This window comes from Manihot esculenta, unplaced genomic scaffold, assembly GCF_001659605.2.
Source record: "Manihot esculenta cultivar AM560-2 unplaced genomic scaffold, M.esculenta_v8 Scaffold08, whole genome shotgun sequence".
Lineage (NCBI taxonomy): Eukaryota > Viridiplantae > Streptophyta > Magnoliopsida > Malpighiales > Euphorbiaceae > Manihot > Manihot esculenta.
Genome location: NW_025215425.1, coordinates 29,987 through 38,450, shown reverse-complemented (window position 1 = coordinate 38,450; position 8,464 = coordinate 29,987).

The following is an 8,464-nucleotide window of genomic DNA, read 5'->3' as shown; positions in this document are numbered from 1 at the left end:
AGGAATACCTGGAGTGAAGCTTCATAACATATCTCCTAGACTTCTTCAGGTCTGTGTCAAGACCTTGTCCTGCAAACGGCAACAGCTCCAAGAACCTGTCTGTAAACTCCTCTACACTCATCTCTTCCGTCTGCCTTAACTGCTCAAATTCAATCATCTTCAGTTCTCTGGAACTATCTGGAAAAGCCCATCCTGCAAACTCATTGGCAAACTGCTCCCAGGATAAGCTTTCCAACCTTGGGTCCACATAGTTTTTGAACCATTCCCTTGCCTTCTTGCATTTCAATGTGAACCCTGCCATCTTAATGGCTCTACTGCCACTTGCTCCCAACTCATCAGTTATCATCTTCACCGTTCTGAGGTACTCAAAAGGGTCATCACCTGATTCAAACTTGGGGGCATCCAACTTTAGGTAGTCTGTCATCTTTACTTTACCCCCAACTGATGAACCAGGTTTGGGAATCTGGACATCAGGGACTATCGGCTCTGCTGGTAGAGGAGGAGGTGCAGCATTCCCTGGATTAGGGTTTGCTGGACCTGGGTAGAAGGATGAGGGTGGAAACATAGGGTACTGTGGGTAAGGTGGGTAAAAGGGTGGATTGGGCATAAAGGCGGGATATGGGCTGCAATGAAAGAAATCTGATGTACCTCCCATCGGATACCCTGGCCCTTGTGGGTAGGGTGGATACTGTGGTGGAACAAAGCCCGAGGCCTAAGTGCCCCCTTGGGACTCTCCCATATCCTCTTCTGACATACTCCTGCCCAAACTGCTATCTCTTCTCTGATTACCCTCCTCAGTTCCCATCACATCTGCTGACATACCACCCTGAACTGATCTCCTCCGATCTGCATCAAAAGACCTTCTAGGGTCCCTTGATGTACCTTCTCTGCTTGTTCTACAAGATCTTGCCCTCTGCAGAGCAGGGGAATGGGCATCCATGCCCTCATTCTCTGGCGGAGCTCCAGTCAACCTTACAGATCGACGAGTTCCTCTCATCTTGACTTCTGAAAGCACAACATAACGCATAAACATTAACATCAAATGGTTCATGTGCAAACACATGAACCCGCATCACATACATAGCATATCATTAATGCACATGCATAAAATCATGGCATTTCACATCATCATACAAGACAGGACTCCACATCCTATCCTAGGGGACATGATCTCTCCTACTGTGCTTGCCCTTCTATAACCTCCATGAGCCCGACACACTATAGGTCCGACCATGTGAACCTAGGGCTCTGATACCATTCTGTAACGACCCGAAAATCGGACCGCTACCGGCGCTAGGATCCAGATCGGCTTAAGGCCGCCAGGACCCGTAGCAAGCCTAACATACATCCTGTACATCTGGTATAATCCCAAACATAAACATAAAAACTGTAAAACATAAAATTTGTAAACTTTTTCTTTCTTTCATACACCAAGCTTAACCCGTGCATGCACAAACTCATAATCATAAACCCCAACACTAGAGTTCGCATCATCAACTCTAATGGGGCAACATAAAATAAGCTTGGTTTTCCTGTCTCATTAATGACATACATAAGGACCATATACAAGGGATTAACCACACTTCTAGGGCAAAGCACAACTCTATCTATTACATCACATTGATTTACATCATAACATTTTACATTTCATTACATATCTTTACCTTACATCATGTCCACTACTAATCTATTACATGAATCTGACCATAGACATAACCTGCTGATCTTCTGACTATCTCTGACCCTGCAAACCTGGGGTTAGGGGAGAGGGGTGAGCTATAGAGTCCAGTGAGCGGAAACCACACTAGCAGAATAGTTCATTTACAAGTATGCCATCATGGAATGCATCACATCACAAACATATCACATCAAGGATGAACTTGTCACCATTAGCCCTCTACATATCGAAATATGTCCAACTATACCAGGGGCGATGAGGCCACACCTAGTATTCACTTACATAACTCATATCATAACATGTCCAACTATGCCAGGGGCGATTAGGCCACACCTGGTCTTTCCTTACATATACATGATGCCAGGGGCGATTAGGTCACACCTGGGCTTTCTATATCGTACCATGTCATCTCATATCATATTTTCTCATCTCATACTGAGGGCTAAGGATCATCCAATATCCATCCACATCAACAACATATTATGCAATGCATCATATTCGTGGATTCTAATACAAAACAGCCTAATACATATCATGGCATTTCATGATGCATGGATCATGCTCTAGAAACATTTAGTTTCTTAATTTAAAGCATTAGGTTTAGTTCCACTCACCTCTGACTAGCTCTGGGCCGACTCTGAAACGGCTGACACTACTAAACACCTCGGTTCCTCGGGTCCGATCCTACACAGGTGGACTCAAGTGAGGTGCCAAACACACCCTAAATAACTCATAAACAACTCCCCAAAAACCCCTTAAAGCATCAAGGAAACATGCATACAGAACACTCATGAAAAGGCTGGACAGGGCACTTTCGGAGGCACTTTCGGCGGCCAAAGGTCCCTTCCAGAGACGAAAGTCATGCAGGTTCGGGGGCGCCTTCGGCGGCCGAACCCTTTCTCCAGAGACGAAAGTCATGCACTTTCGGCGGCCGAACATCACCTTCGGCGGCCGAAAGTCTGCTTCAGCTCTGAAACACAACTTTCGGGGGCAAGGTTTGGCGGCCAATTCATGCATCCATAGGCATGTTCGGCGGCCGAAACCACCTTCGGCGGCCGAACCTGAGTTCTTCCAGAACTCAGCCCTTGTGCATACAAGCCTCCCAAACCCCCAAAACAAGCATCCAACCTTTTAAAACATGCATAAACTTCTCAAAACCATGCATAAACCCTTAGTCATGCATAAAGGAGCTTAACAACTAGATTTAAACTCCAAAAACAACGTCCAAAGCATGCATAGATAGCTTATGACCCACATAGGCCAAAATCATCAATACACCCCATAATCTCACTTGCTCTTTCCCAATCATGCATACACTCTCCCACATGTATAAACTAACTTAAACTTTCAACATAACATCACATAAACATGCATTGGGCATAAAACCCACATAAACCCTACATGCATATCTACCCATACTCAACCATCAAAACATCATTAAACTTACTAAAACTTCATTAAAAACAGTAGGGAAGCAAGGATCTACACTTACCTCTTGAAGATCGAGGGGTGGTGTGATCCCTAACTCGGAGGTGTGGAGGATCCAAGCTCCAAAAGCCTCCAAGCTCCAAAACTTCTATTTGGGTTTCAAATCTTCAAAACAAGGGTAGATCTCAGGAAAACTTGAAGGGTGGGTAGAGAAAAATATGAAAATGACCAAAGGAGGACCTAAACTCACCTGAGCTCGAGAATGGGGAGAAAACTCGCCCATTTCCGATCTGAGGGCTCTTTATTGGTGGCCTGTTGAACCACATTCGGTAGCCTAACGTGCCCCCTAAACTCATGCATGTTCGGCGGCCGAACTTGAGGTTCGGCGGCCGAACCTTGGTTCATTCAAACAAGGCTTTCGGAGGCCAAAGGCACTCTCGAAACCTTTCCATGTTCGGCGGCCGAACTTCACTTTCGGCGGCCGAACCTGGCAAATGCCTCCTTGGTCTTTTCTTTTCAAAACTCAAATCTTTTTCATTTAAAACCATGAAATCAGTAAAAACATTTTAGAAAACACCTTTTACCCTACAAGGAGACTCTGGCATCATCAAAATCCCAGATTCCAACGGAGATTCCGCCGGTAGGTAGGGATTCCGATGCCGGAATCTAGCCGGGTATTACACCAAAGATCACATGTTTCCCACTTAGTATCATGCACATTCAAAACTCAAAAGGAGGCTCCACCTTCCCTATTAGTGCATGGGCAGCCTCTTAACTCTTTAGGCAACATCTTGAAGACCTTGGGCAGTAATTAAAAAGACCAAAGAGCCCCCACTTCCCTCCATTCACATGCATCTCGTTTTTGCCTTCACCCATGCACAAAGAAGGCACATATGGGACCAAGGGCACTTTGGACAGCCTCTAAAAGACTCATGGACTGCCACCAAAACCTAAGGAGCCTCTCAAGATCTATTTAAAGGCTTTAAGAAGACAAGAAGAAAAATTTGGTTCCACCTCTTCTCAAAGAAATTCGACAGCCTCTCCAAGGCTCTCTCTTCACCTAGTTCTTCATCTTCTTTCTTCTTTTCTTTTATTTTCTGTTTTGGTTCAGCCATGAGTGGCTGAAACCCTTCTTTCTAGTTGAAGTTTGGTTGAAACTAAGGTTGTTTAAAAGGTTGTGAGATCTGAACAGAAACTTTTGTCTTTGATTTTATTCAATATTCATGCAATTGTGCTTAATTCTAAGATTGCTTTGTTGTTTTGATCAAATTGGCCACTTGATTCTTGATTGCAAAGTTAATTGATTGTTGGATTAGGATATTTGTTAGTCCGTAATTGCTGGAAATATTCTGTCCATAGAACACTTGGTGTAAAAACCTAAGAAATTGTATGATCTAGCAGCATCTCATGCGTTTGAGTAGCTAGGGTTTGGATCTTTCTTGTTCTTCATGCAATTGGTAATTGTTTTGATGCCTATGGCCCAAGGACGTTCCTTGGCAATTTGTTGATTAGTAATTGGTTAGAGGACGTTCCCTAATCAGTTTGTTCATAAGGAAAGACATGGTGGTGAGAAGCGTCTTCCACCCCCATAACCAACCTATTGAATCAATCAAGATAACCATGTTTCAATGATCAACCCAAACAACCAAAGTGGATCCATATCTTCAACTAGACTTTTCTCATATTGATTTCTTCTTTTATTTTGATTACTTGCTGTTCTAATTGCTTTCAATAGTTATTAGACAAATCAATCTCAAAACCCCCCTTTTTACTTTCCTTGCACTTGTTTCTATTTCTCTTTGATTACTTGCTTTCACTTGTGCTTTCAATTAGTTCTATTGGTCTTGATTGAGATAAATAAATAGGTAATCAATTCTCTATGGATATGATCCTTCACCACTATCTACAGTTGTAAATTGTAGGTAACCAAGAAGGTTATTTTTGACCAGTTTCGACAACCGCTCCTGTCAAAAATTGGCGCCGTTGCCGGGGAATTGATTTCACTTGTTTGTTTATTTTTCTTTCATGACCAGATCTGAAAGTAGGGACACTCTGCCCTTTGATCCAGAAATTGAACGCACCATCAGAACGCTAGGAAAGCAAGCCTCAAACGCAGAACCTTCTGCCCAACCTTCGGCCGCCGAAACTCATCAACATTCGGCCGCCGAAAGTCCTGCACTCCAGCAACCGAATCTTGCACCAATGGCAGAACCTCAAGCACCAGCTGCTGCCCATGATGGACATGTTGTCCAAGGCCAGATAGTCCAAGAAAATCCAGCAAATAGGCCACAAGCACAAAGAGAAAGAACCATGAGGGAGTTAGCAACTCCTATAGGTGATTATGCTCCACTTTGCATCACCTATTCACCTCTTACAGTTCCCTTTGAACTCAAGACAGGTTTGATAAATATTCTTCCTAAGTTTAGAGGTAGAGAGAATGAAAATCCACATAAGGACTTAAAAGAATTTAAAATTATTTGCTCATCCATGAGACCTCAAGGGATCTCTGAAGATCATGTTAAACTAAGAGCTTTCCCCTTTTTATTAGATGACCATGCTAAGGATTGGTTATTTTATTTGCCACCTGGATCTATAATTTCTTGGGATGATATGGTCCAAGCCTTTTTGGACAAATACTTCCCACCATCTAGATCAATTGGCATAATAAGAGAAATCACTAGCATAAGGCAAAAATCAACTGAGGACTTATATGATTATTGGGAAAGGTTTGAAAGACTATGTACAGGTTGTCCACAATATGATATGTCAGACAAAGCCCTCATTCAGTTCTTCTATGGAGGATTGATCCCATCAGAAAGGAAACTCATAAATGTAGCCTGTGGAGGATCTATCCTAGACAAGTCACCAAGGGAGATGAAAGAACTGATATCTATTCTTGCAGCCTCATCTAGGCAGTATGGAGAAGAAAGGCAACTACAAAGGGCCAATGAGGTAAGTTTTCCCACCATGTCTGAACTAACATCTGTTATGAAAAATATTGCTATAGAAGTTGTGCAACAGATTCAAGCACCCCAGCCTCCTAGGCCATGTGGGATCTGCTCATATGTAGGACACCCCACTGATCAATGTCCTACCCTCCAAGAAGACAATCAACAAGTCAATGCAATTGGGAGGTACAACAACCAACCTAGATATGATCCATACTCTAATACATACAATCCAGGTTGCAGAGACCACCCCAATTTTAGCTATGGAAAGGCCAACAATGATCAGAATTACCAAAATTACCAAAGAAATCAAGTCCAACCAGCACCTTCAAATCCAAATCAGAACCTTGAAAAGATGATGCAAACCATGATAGAAACAATGGTCAATACCATGCAAGGCGTGCGACAAGAGATAGGCCAACTGGCTGCATCCATCGGCAGAACTGAATCCCAAGGTAAGCTCCCTTCTCAAACTGAAATCAACCCTAGACAGAATGTTAGTGCTATTACTTTGAGAAGTGGCAAAGAGCTTCAAGATACTAATCATGAGCAAGAGAAAGAACCAAGGCCACCTAAAGCCTCTCCATCTCAATCTGAACCACCTCCTGCACACAAGACTGATCCGAAGGAGAACTTTTACATCCCACCTCCTTTTCCGAAAAGATTTGAAAGAACGCAAAAAGAAAAAGAGGAAAAGGAGATTCTTAAGACTTTTAGAAAAGTAGAGATCAACATACCACTACTAGACGCTGTCAAGCAAATTTCTAGGTATGCCAAATTTCTGAAGGAGCTTTGCACCAATAGAAGGAAGCTTGCTGAAAGAGAAAAAGTAAGTGTAGGTGAGGTAGTTACTGCTGTTATTAAAAGAGAACTCCCTACCAAATGCAAGGACAAAGGTATGTTTGCTATCTCTTGCAAAATTGGGAATGTTGGTATCAAGAAAGCCATGTGTGATTTAGGTGCATCTATCAATGTCATGCCTCTCTCCATCTATAAATCTCTCAATGCATGTGCACTTAAAGAAACAAGAGTTGTGATACAATTGGCTGATAGATCTGTGGTATATCCCATAGGTATTTTAGAAGATGTGTTAGTCCAAGTAGATGAACTAGTCTTTCCTGCTGATTTTTATGTGATTGATACTAAGGAAGATAGTTGCAATACTAGTTCTGACATTCTTCTTGGACGTCCTTTCTTGAGTACTGCCAGAACTAAAATTGATGTGCATGATGGTACTCTTACCATGGAATTTGAAGGGGAAGTCATTAAGTACAATGTCTATGATGCCATGAAATATCCTCATGATATGTCCCCTGTTTATGGTCTTGATATTATTGATTGTTTAAGCCAAGAGGTGTTTAATGAAAATCAAGATTCTATTTTAGATGATGATCTTTGCAGGATTGAAAACCTGAAACTAAAAGAAACAATCTGCAGCATTCAGCAAGTTAAGGTAGCACAGACAGAAGACATTCGGCCGCCGAACATAGCCCACTTTCGGCCGCCGAACCCTACTGCCCCTCAGGAACCAGATTCTGTCGCACCACTTCAGGAAAACACTGTGCAGAAAGAAGATGTACTTCGGCCACCGAACATCTTTCGGTCGCCGAACCCCACTGACTTGCGGAAGCCGAATCCATCGCCAAGGCTCATTCCGCAAACTGAAGAAATTCGGCCGCCGAACTCAGACACTTTTCGACCGCCGAACCTCTCCCAGCAGGCTCCATCACAAGCAAGCTCTTTCACCCCACCTTCTTTGCAGACAAGCTCAGAACAATACCTTCCTGAATCTGATGAAACCAAGGAAGGCCTCCTTGAACAAATCTTCCTTGCACAGTCTGATGAGCCATGGTACGCCGATATGGTAAACTACTTGGCCACAGGTAACTTACCTTTTGACATGCCCAAGCACACTAAAGATAAAATAAAAAAGGATGCCAAATACTATGTTTGGGATGAGCCATATTTGTGGAAACATTGTGCTGACCAAATGATAAGGAGATGCATTCCTGATCAAGAAATAGCCTCTGTACTTACTTTTTGTCATTCATATAGTTGTGGAGGACACTTTGGCCCAAGGAAAACTGCTCACAAGATACTTGAAAGTGGCCTATTTTGGCCCATCATGTTTTGAGATGCTTTTCTATTTTGCAGGACATGTGCCAGGTGTCAACAGACTGGAAATCTGAGCAAAAGAAATCAAATGCCACAGAACCCCATCATGGTCTGTGAGGTATTTGATGTTTGGGGCATAGACTTCATGGGACCATTCCCACCATCCTTTGGATACACTTATATCATCCTTGCAGTGGATTATGTATCCAAGTGGGTGGAGGCTAGAGCAACTAAGACTGATGATGCCAAGGCAGTGGTAGACTTTGTGAAGACCAACATCTTTGCCAGACATGGA